Below are 11745 nucleotides of genomic sequence, written 5' to 3'. Positions count from 1 at the left end.
TTCCTGTTGCTTTTGCTCTGTATCCTTTGCTGTCATTAATCCTAGCCACATATTAATATATAACCTGCTATTGAGTCTTGTGAGGCCTTCTGGGATCACCAAAGGAAACAACCATATACCTAGTACTGAAGAGATTCTTTTTAAAGCCCAATTTGTCCGTCTGAGTCTTGACAGGATTCACTGAAAAAGAATAATCAACATATGTGAGTATCTGCAGTGTCGAGGTTTAAATGAAATCAAGGCTTTGGTCTTTGTCCATGAGACATTTATAGTCTTTATAGAGACATGACACATGTTAGGGAAATGCTTATGAGCGTAAGTATAAATAAAAGCAAATTGGCAATGATGGCAGAATTAAAGAGAGATTAAAATTGGTAAAAGTCAAGCAAGGCTAATGAAAGATGGTAGGTATTTAAGAAGAGATATAGGACTGCATTATCAAATGATAGCCATAATTTTCCCCCATATGTACTTTAGCAGTATGTAAAAACTGTAAAACAAAAAAACTTTTTTCTTGGGTTTTATCTGATATATTCCAAGCTCAACTCAAGTTTGATGAATTATTTGTATGGAATCTAAATTTGTACTAAATCAAAATTTAAGTGTTTTATGCAAAAATTTTTTACGGATTTCAGCTGTGGGATAATGTTCTCATGTGTTATTATCCCAGAGACTCCATGCCAATTCCTATTATAATTAGTCACACCTGATAATTCCTTCAGTTGTGTGGTTAAGCTGCTTGTGTCCAAAGCAGTTTACCTGAACTACACATGTGCAGGGCAGACTCTAAGCAGCCCGGATTAAGAAGGAACTTTGAAGGTTCTGCTTCCTGTAATGGCCAGATAGCTCCTGTCAGATCAGTGTTCCAGCAAATAACAGCTATACATTCTGAACAGAATTTTAAAATCTACCAAAAGGCAGTGGAGAGCAAGAAAAAGACGGCAAATTCTGGACAGGAGTCCACACTTGGAAGAAGGAAACAGCAGTTCATGAGTTTCATTATGTAAGAATGTCATTTAGCCTTGGGGCAGGTCCTCATCAGTATCATGTAGAATGACTATAACTTTCAAACTTGCAGACTTACTGGCTTGAAGAGCCAGAGGCTGGAGTCCAGGACAACCACAGGGTGGTGTATGGTCTAAAGTTAATACCATGTATTGCCTTGATATCTGGTAAAATCAGGAGGCCCTTGAATGGCCTAACTACAAGTTCCTGTCCACACTCCGCTCCTTAGCTCAAGGATCAGGCACATTTCCTGCTTATTCCTGAGTCACAGGTTTTAGTTCCCTGACAGCTTATGGAATTATTCATCCACACCAGTCACATCCTCCCTCGGGAACGAGGAGCGACCTCATCCTCTTGATAGTACAAACCCTGTACCCGTGGTTGTTCTCTATTTCCAGGTGCAGGCCCCACCTGGCCCTGTGTGGAGTGGGTGTTCTCCTCTGCTAGGCTGTGAGTTTATGTGACTAGTACACTGCTGTCAGTCTCATCTGTGTAGTGCCTAGTGTTGTGTTTAGCCTATTCCCATAACCTTATAGTAGAAATCCCTCCCTCACCAAAGAGGTGAGGAGGAGGGATGCAAACACACAGCAATGGGAAGTAGAGGAGAAATCACAGAAAAGAGAGATTCACAAAGGAGGAGCCTTAAAGACTATATAGAAACTGCCCAAATTTCTTGCCAAACCTAAACTACACAGGTACACAGCAGACTCCAAGCAGACCATATAAGGCTTAAATAACTGAACTGAGAAGTTTGAGTTCATCCAAGTGTCCAGGAAAGAATCTAAAATTACCAGGCATCCGAAAAAATAAGAAAATGTGACTCAATCAGTTATCCCAGGATGAACCAGATGTTGGAATTAGAGACAAAAATTTTAGAGCAGCTGTCAAAACTATGCCCAAGGATTTAGAGGAAAATATACTCATAATGAATGAAAAGATAGGAAATCACAGAAGAGAAAAAGAAACCATAAAAAAGAACCAAAGGTTAATGCTAACATTGAAAATATAATATTTAAAATGAAATTTTTGCTGGATAGCCTTAAGATCAGAATAGAGGCCAGGTGTGGTGGCTCACATCTGTAATCCCAGCACTTTGGGAGGCGGAGGCAGGTGGATCACCTGAGGTTGGGAGTTTGAGACAAGCCTTACCAACATGGAGAAACCCCATCTCTACTAAAAATACAAAATTAGCTGGGTGTGGTGGTGCATGCCTATAATCCCAGCCACTCAGGAGGCTGAGGCAGGAGAATCGCTTGAGCCCAGGAGGTGGAGGTTGCAGTGAGCAGAGATCACACCATTGCACTCCAGCCTGGGCAACAAGAGCGGAACTCTGTCTCAAAAAAAAAAAAAAAAAAAAAAAAAGATCAGAAGAAAGTATCTGTGAATTTGAAGGTAAAGCAATAGAAATTATTCAATCTGAAGATCAGAAAGGAAAATAAAATAAGGAACGGTGCCTAAGAGACAGGACAATACAAAAAGATCTAACATGTATAGGGTTCCAGAAAGGAAAGAGAAAATGCATGCCCATTATTTGCTGCTGCCATGGCATGGGGGTACCCCGTCCCCAAATTGTGCCCAAAAGGCAACATAGAGGAGACTGAGGAGGGGGTGGAATAGGAGCCACAGGAGCTAAATGAGTCCCATCATGACAATGGCGTCAAATGGAGATGCTCCCAAAGAGCTCTGGTCTGTAGCTGGATCCATTTCTGATCTCTCCCTCTTCATGGCTCAAAAGACATACAGATTTTCCAGAACAGCCTTGTGGATTGCAACCACTTTCTTTATGCTCCTGGCTCTTCTGTTGTCTTTGAGACTAAGTCACAAGTGGAACAATAGCAGCAACTAGAAGCAGCAGTGGATACTTTCTAGGGCCTACCACGGGGCCTACCACAGGCTCTCCCTTCACTCCTGGAGAGATCTAGATTGTTACTGCCATATATGAGCCATCTTGGTGGGAGAAGTTTGAAATTCAAGTCTCTAGACTGCTGATGATTTGGATTTTTTTCTTTACTTTGGCACATTGATCTATCTAAATCAGGTCAGGAGAATCCTCCTCACAGCGTTTCACAGAGAGACTCCCAAGTTGCAACTGTGTCCTCCATGCTTTTCTGCCCTATTTTTTCTCTCCTCACTCAGATACCACAGTACATCAGTGCAGAGGGTTACTCCATCTCCAGCCACCCTACCCCTTTTACTAGATTTTTCCTAACTGATCTTCTCACTATCCCATTGTAGGGCAGGAACTGATGCTAGTGGAGGGATGTATCCTTGACCATCAGTCAGAATGAGGAAGGATATGCACATGGCATGAAGCAGACAAAATGCATTACAGCTGTAGTATAAAGTGGATGCTGTGGATTTCTATGTATGTTGTAAAGGAGGAAGGCCAGCAGCAAATTCAATCACAGAATGGGAACCTTGGAGGACAGAGTAGGAGATCATTTCCTCTGTGCATTTTGGCTGTTAGACTTGTACGTATGTTTTATTTGTTTGTTTTTTGAGATAAGAGTCTCTCTCGCCCAGGCTGGAGTACAGTGGTGTGATCTCGGCTCACTGCAACCTCCATCTCCCAGGTTCAAGCAGTTCTCCTGCCTCAGACTCCCAAGTAACTGGGATTACAGGCACCCACCACCATGCCCAGCTAATTTTTTGTATTTTTAGTAGAGATGGGGTTTCGCCATGTTGGCCAGGCTGGCTTCAAACTCCTGGCCTCAGGTGATGCACCCACCTCTGCCTCCCAAAGTGCTGGGATTACAGGTGTGAGCCACCATGACCGGCCTGTGTGCATGTTTTTAAAAAGCCAGTGCTCACTTTTTGTATTTAAATTTCAAAAATGAGGCTGGGTACAGTGGCATGCACCTGTAGTCCCAGCTACTCAGGAAGCTGAGGTGGGAGGATCACTTGGGCCCAGAAGTTTGAGACCAGCCTGGACAACATAGCAAGACTTCATCTCAGAAACAAAAACAAAAAACAAAACACAGCCAAACCACTGAAAGGGAAAAATAAAAAGAATATCTTTAGAGTAACCAAAGGAAAATGACATTTTATGAGGGGAACAAAGATTTGAAATGCCATTGACTTCTCATCAGAATCAAGTGAAATGACATATTTAAAGTTCTGAAAAAAAGGAAAGCATCAACCCTTTATCTGGAAATAATCTTACAGATGAAATGAAAATATCATGCAATAATGAGGGCAAATTAAATACATTTTTACCTAAAACTTAGAATCTGTCACTAGCAGACCTGTGCTACAAGAAATGCTAAATGAAGTTCTTTAGACAGAAGGGAAATAATACCAGATGGAAACCTGAATGTTCAGGAAGGAAGGAAGAGGCTCAGAAAGGTAAATATGTGGGTAAATATAAAAGACTCCTTTTCTTCATAATTTCTTTAAAATACGTGACTGTTCAAAGCAAAAGTTGTAACAAACCCTGTAATGAAATTTGTAACATGGAAATGTGATGCATTTGACAACTAATTAAAGTACAGGTAGAGTGCAAGGGGCTTGTATTTTACTTGATGTGGCACAATATTAACTTTAAAAACACTATGAAAAGTTAAGGTTGTTTATTGTCATCTCTTGGGCAACCACAAAAAAGCAACTCAAAGACCGTTTTGCTAAATTCGGCCATAGCAATAATTACATTGTATTTGAATAAACTAAAAACTCCAATTAAAATGCAAGGATTGTCAGAATGCATTAAAAAGTAGGGCAATTATATGCTGTCTGTCAATGATGCTATTTAAATATAAAAACAGATAGGTTGAAAGTAAATGGATGAAAAACAATAGGCACAAAATATAAGCATAAGAACGTTGGAGTGGCTATTTATCACATAATGTAGATTTCCAGACAAAGAGAATTATCAGGAAAAAGAGGGACTTTTTTTTTTTTTTTGAGATAGAGTCTCGCTCTGTCATCCAGGTTGGAGTGCAGTGGTGTGATCTCAGCTCACTGCAAGCTCCGCCTCCCGGGTTCATGCCATTCTCCTGCCTCAGCCTCCCAAGTAGCTGGGACTACAGGCGCCCACCACCACACCTGGCTAATTTTGTTTATTTATTTATTTTTTTGTATTTTTAGAGACGGGGTTTCACTGCGTTAGCCAGGATGGTCTCTATCTCCTGACCTCGTGATCCGCTTGCTTCAGCCTCTCAAAGTGCTGGGTTTACAGGCATGAGCTACCGCACCCAGCCAAAAATGTTTATGGTGAATTTGAAATAGGATGTCGTTTTTTGATAATTGAATCATTTTTATGTGCAAAGTTAGATTTCCATACATTTTTTTTGCTGGTTAAAATAATGTAACATACATTAACAATTTTACATATTTGAGTTTTTTTGTAATGTGATAAATAACACTTGTCCTGAAATGATGAACATTTCTCTCTGAGGGAAGTACTGAGTTTATTCTAAAGAGCAAATAAAGGCTGGCTCATAGCCAACTGTCATTCCTTAATATCTTTAAATTCCCCAGAGTCTTCTAATATACACATTCCACCTCCTACATGGTTCGAAAGTAACTGACCAAGAAATAGATTTTTTTTCTTAAATAGCACGTTTCCCTTTAAAGTTATGTGTGAATTCAGTTTTATAGATCCATTTAAGAAAATGATTAGGAGAGCTGCCATTTCACATCAAAGAAGAGTTTTAATAAATCCTTAGGTTTTTGTTTATAACTCTTTACATTTCACTGAATATTTTTGGTTTGTTCTTTACACTGACACTGAGGTAGGCAGCTTTTCACAGATGAAGAAATAGGCTTACAGAGGCTAGATTCTAACATGGAGGTCAGATAGCTACTGAATAGTGGAGCCAGGTCTTCTGGTTTCCAATAAAAGTCCTTCCATTATCCTATACAAATTAAAAGAATCTTTTTTTTTTTTTTCTGAGACAGGGTCTCACTCTGTCACCCAGGCTGGAGTGCAGTATTCTGATCACAGCTCACTGCAGCCTTGACCTCCCAGCCTCAAACTATCTTCCTGCCTCAGCCTCCTGGGTAGCTGGGACCACAGATGTGTGCCACCACACTAGACTAACCTCTGTTTTTGATACAGATGATGTCCCCCTATGTTGCCCAGGCTGGTCTCAAACTCCTGGGTTCCAGTGATCCTCCTGCCTCAGCCTCCCAAATTGCTCGGATTACAGGCATGAACCACTGTGTGTGGCCTAAAAAGATCTTTTATTTTTATTTTTATTTTTTTTGAGACGGAGTTTCACTCTTGTCATCCAGGCTGGAGTGCAATGGCATGATCTCGGCTCACTACAACCTCTGCCTCCCAGGTTCAGGTGATTCTCACGCCTCATCCTTCCAAGTAGCTGAGATTACAGGCACCCACCACCACGCCCAGCTAACTTTTGTATTTTTAGTAGAGACGGGGTTTCACCACGTTGGCTAGGCTGGTTTTGAACTCCTGACCTCAGGTGATCCACCCGTCTCGACTTCCCAAAATGCTGGGATTACAGACATGAGCCACCCCACCTGGCCAATTTTTTTTTTTTTTAATAAAGATGAAGTCTCACTATGTTGCCCAAGCTGGTCTCAAACTCCTGGGCTCAAGTGATCCTTCTGCTCTGGCCTCCCACAGTGCTTGGGATTACAGGTGTGAGCCACTATGCCCAGCCAAAACCAATTTTTAAAAAAGAAAAATATTTTTAAAACATCAGAGTGGAAAAGATTCTTAAACAAGATCCTCAATTCACAAATGAATATGAGTACACCAAAATTAAATAGTTTCGTTCAAAGAAAGAATAGACCATGTTAACACATAGGTAACAGACTGGAAAGAAATACAATATATAAAAGCAATAAAGGGATAAATAGCTACAAAGAACTTCTGCAGGCCGGGCACAGTGGCTCACGCCTGTAATCCCAACACTTTGGGAGGCCGAGGCAGGTGGATCACCTGAGGTCAGGAGTTTGAGAGCAGCCTGGCCAACATGGTGAAACCCTGTCTCTACTAAAAATACAAAAATTAGCCCTGCATGGTGGCGGGCACCTGTAATCCCAGCTACTCAGGAGGTTGATGCACGAGAATCGCTTGAACCAGGGAGGCAGAGGTTGCAGTGAACCGAGATCGTGCCACTGCACTCCAGCCTGGGCAACAGAGTGAGACTGTCTCAAAAAAAATAACTTCTGAAAATCAGCAAGATAAAACAGGAAACCCTAAAGGAAGATTAGTCAAAGGCTATGAGTAGGAATTTTCATAAAGAGATTCTCAACCTCGCTAGCAGATCACTTGAGGTCAGGAGTTTGAGACCAGCCTGGCCAACATGGTGAAACCCTGTCTCTACTAAAAATACAAAAATTAGCTGGGCGGGGTGGTGGGTGTCTGTAATCCTAGCTACTCAGGAGGCTGATTCATGAGAATGCTTGAGCCTGGGAGGCAGAGGTTGCAGTGAGTCAAGATGGCACCATCACACTCCAGCCTGGGTGACAGAGCAAGACTCCCTCTCAAAAAAAATATAAATAATAAATAAATATATTGTTTTTATCTTTCACACTTTTAACCTAATTAAGGTTTATTTTTTATGTTGTATATAGTAGAGACATAATTTATTTTCTCTTCCATGAAGCAAGCCATTTTTCCATTTTCACTAAATGACCATTTCCCCTAGGATTTGTCATGCCACCCCCAGGTGATTCAGCTATCGTGCATACTCTGTTCTTTTTTTTTTTTTTTTTTTTTTCAGAGTCTTGCTCTGCCACCCAGGCTGGAGTGCAGTGGCATGATCTCGGCTCACTGCAATCTCCGCCTCCCAGGTTTAAGCAATTTTCATGCCTCAGCTTCCTAAGCAGCTGAGACTATAGGTGCATGCCACCATGCCCAGTTAATTTTTGTATTTTTAGTAGAGACAGGGTTTCACCATGTTAGCAAGGCTGGTCTCAAACTCCTGACCTCAAGTGATCCTCCTGCCTTGGCCTCCCAAAGTGTTGGGATTACAGGCGTGAGCCACCGCTCCTGGCCCACACTCCATTCTCTACCATTCCTGGCTCTGTGCCTTGACTCTCTTCCATTCCCTTGCTCTTTCTCTATGCCCACTACCCCAAATACAGAAATTTAAAATTTTGTTGGCTGGATACTGTGACTTTATATTGATAGGCAATTCTTTCCTCTTTTCTTTTTCAATTCTTTATATAATTCTTATATATATATAATAATATAATTCTTTTTCAATTATATTAGCTAGTGTGTGGAGGTTGGTTTATTCACAAATATTTTAGCATTTATTTGTCAAATTCTTGCAAAAAATCTTGATAGGATTTTTATTAGTATTGCACCACATTTATAGATTAACTTTGGAGGACTGAACAATTCTACAATGACAAATTGTCCCAACCAAGAGCATGATATTAATATCCATTTACGCAGAAGTTATCTTCTCCTTGTTTATATATTTTCTCTTTATTTGAATTTTTTTAAAGTAGTACGTGCACATAGTACATGCAAACAGTAAAAAGGGATATCAATAAAATAAGTACAGTTCTGCCCCTGACCTCGGCCCCCGCAGCTTCTCTTCCCAGAGGAAGAGCCAGTTTCTTCCCAAAAGAAGCCAGAGATTTGCTACACATATACAGGCATTTATGGATGTTATAGGATGCTAACTGGGATCCTTCCTGTCAAAATTTCAGTAGAGGCAATGAGTCTGTATATGTTACATTCCAAATAAACCATCATGCAAAAACTTTAGCATAGATAAATGCGTCTTTTTTTTAATTTTTTTTTTGAAACAGAGACTCGCTCCGTCACCCAGACTGGAGTGCAGTGGTGCGATCTCAGCTCACTGCAACCTCCACCTCCTGGGTTCAAGTGATTCTCCTGCCTCAGCCTCCCAAGTAGTTGGGCTTACAGGCCTGTGCCACCTTGCCCAGCTAGTTTTTTTTTTTTAAAGAAGTCATAAACAGCATTTATTACCTTGGTATATCATACTGGTCTTATTGCTGCTCCTTCACGTTTAAGTGGCTTTCCATCTTTCCTGCCTCCTGCCACAGCCTGGTTACGCAGTGCATGCCTGAACTGTTAGCCCACAGCAGCAATATGCTTATTCCATCTGAGAGGTGACAGCATGCTGGCAGTCCTCACAGCCCTCGCTTGCTCTTGGCACCTCCTTTGCCTGGGCTCCCACTTTGGCGGCACTTGAGGAGCCCTTCAGCCCGCCGCTGCACTGTGGGAGCCCCTTTCTGGGCTGGCCAAGGCCGGGGCCAACTCCCTCAGCTTGCAGGGAGGTGTGGAGGGAGAGGCGCGGGCGGGAACCAGGGCTGCACGTGGTGCTTGAGGGCCAGCGTGAGTTCCGGGTGGGCATGGGCTTGGCGGACCCGCCCTCGGAGCAGCTGGCCAGCCCCACCTGCTCCGAGCAGTGAGGGGCTTAGCACCTGGGCCAGCAGCTGCTGTGCTCAATTTCTCGCCCAGCCTTAGCTGCCTTCCCGCGGGGCAGGGCTCGGGACCTGCAGCCTGCCATGCCTGAGCCTCCCCTCCCCCTCCGTGGGCTCCTGTGCCGCCCGAGCCTCCCCCAGGAGCGCCACCCCCTGCTCCTCAGCGCCCAGTCCCATCGACCACCCAAGGGCTGAGGAGTGTGGGTGCACGGCGCAGGACTGGCAGGCAGCTCCACCTGCAGCCCCTGGTGTGGTATACACTGGGTGAAGCCAGCTGGGCTCCTGAGTCTGGTGGGGACATGGAGAACCTTTATGTATAGCTAAGGGATTGTAAATACACCAATCAACACTCTGTATCTAGCTCAAGGTTTGTAAACACACCAATCAGCACCCTGTGTCTAGCTCAGGGTTTGTGAATGCACCAATCGACACTCTGTATCTAGCTAATCTGATGGGGATGTGGAGAACCTTTGTGTCTAGCTCAGGGATTGTAAATGCACCAATCAGCGTCCTGTCAAAACAGACCACTCGGCTCTCTGTAAAATGGACCAATCAGCAGGATGTGGGTGGGGCCAGATAAGAGAATAAAAGCAGGCTGCCCTAGCCAGCAGTGGCAACTCGCTCTGGTCCCCTTCCACACTTTGGAAGCTTTGTTCTTTTGGTTTTTGCAATAAATTTTGCTGCTGCTCACTCTTTGGGTCCACACTGCCTTTATGAGCTGTAACACTCACCGTGAAGGACTGCAATTTCACTCATGAAGCCAGCAAGACCACGAACCCACTGGGAGGAACGAACAACTCCAGACTCGCCGCCTTAAGAGCTGTAACACTCACCGCGAAGGTCCGCAGCTTCACTCCTGAGCCAGCAAGACCACGAACCCACCAGAAGTAAGAAACTCCGAACATCAGAAGGAACAAACTCCAGACGCGCCACCTTAAGAGCTATAACACTCACCACAAGGGTCCACGGCTTCATTCTTGAAGTCAGTGAGACCAAAAATTCCGGACACACATCCACATCCCTAATATCATGGATTCATAAGGTGAAAGTTCTGGTCCACAAACCTTTCCCTACAGTAAGTTCAATGGTTGCGAAAGAATCTGTAGTAAACCAGGCCTCCCAGGATGGCGAGCTCCAGTAAGATGATGATGGAAAGCAGCAGCTTGTTGTCACTTTTCTGGATATTGAACAGAGAATCTTTCAACTTTTGTTCAAGTTTTCAGTTGTGTTTACCCATCTACTCTTGGTGCGTTCTAAATGGTCTCGTTTTTCCCCCAGCTCTTCTGTGGTTTCTGAGCCAATCTGGTCAGTCTCCGTGGCAATCTGATGAGAACGTTCAATACTTCGGGTGGCCCGGTTCAGGCTTTCAGGGCCTTCCAGAAGCATTGCCCTTTGAGACTGTAGCCGATTCATATGCTCATTCTCTACAGCATATATGCCATATTTCGTCTCCTCGCCCTCCTGGTGTGGCTGTCAAAGGCGTGCTTCTCACCTCTGGATGGAGTTTGGCAAGGTCCTTCCGGTAGTTTTGAAGCTTAGACATCATGGGGTTATGGAAAGACATAACATAGCTCCTCCTCCATCCCTGCCAGCATTTAATTTGCTTCCTGTTGCTTTTCATCAAAATCCCTGATCAACTTCTCTTCAGTCTTCGCCGTCCCCAGCAGCCACTCGGGCACCCCTTGTAGGTCTTCATGGAGGCCGCGGAATATTTCATGCAGCTTCTTGAAATGCTCCGAGGAGGCGGCGGAGGTGGCCATGGCACAGGCCGTGCTCCAGCAGCGGCCACCAAGATTTGGGGCGCTGGGCCCTCTCCTAGCCTAGCGGTCAGCCGCCCAGCCCTGTGACCATCACAGCGACCACCGCGCCACTGCCGCCCAGGACGAGGCTCTTCTGGGGCGCTATTTTTTTGTATTTTTAGTAGAGATGGGGTTTCACCATGTTGGCCAGGCTGGTCTTGAACTCCTGACCTCAAGTTATCCGCCTACTCCGGCCTCCTAAAGTGCTGGGATTACAGGCATGAGCCACCGCGCCCGGCCAATACATGCATCTTGAGCCCCTAGTCTCCATTAAGTATTTTAAAAGGTAAATAGATAGTGAAGATGACTATAGAGATGGCTGTGCTGTGGAGTCCTCCAGAGAAAGAGGGTGGGAAAAACCTCAGGTTGGGAGGGAGGACTTAGTGGGACCTCTCAGAAAGTCTAATATGTTCACCTGTAATTAAAGAGACACAGTGCATTAACCGAATCTCACCTAGTAATCAAAAAAGACAAAGAAGAGATGACTAGCTCCTGAAAAGGCAGGCATGAAGAAGGGGTTGTCGATACTTTGGTATCAGCCTACATTCCTGAGTTTGTCAGGCACAAT

At 43.9% G+C, this 11745-nt stretch overlaps 1 pseudogene; it reads right to left on the bottom strand.

Annotated features, from left to right (window-relative positions):
* Window positions 1-10459: 10459 nt before the first annotated feature.
* On the bottom strand, window positions 10460-11138 carry LOC100583409 (annotated as a pseudogene).
* Between the last annotated feature and the right edge of the window lie 607 nt (window positions 11139-11745).

The sequence above is a fragment of the Nomascus leucogenys genome, chromosome 7b (genome assembly GCF_006542625.1).
Source record: "Nomascus leucogenys isolate Asia chromosome 7b, Asia_NLE_v1, whole genome shotgun sequence".
Taxonomy (NCBI): Eukaryota; Metazoa; Chordata; class Mammalia; order Primates; family Hylobatidae; genus Nomascus; species Nomascus leucogenys.
This window is presented reverse-complemented; position numbering and strand designations above follow the sequence as displayed.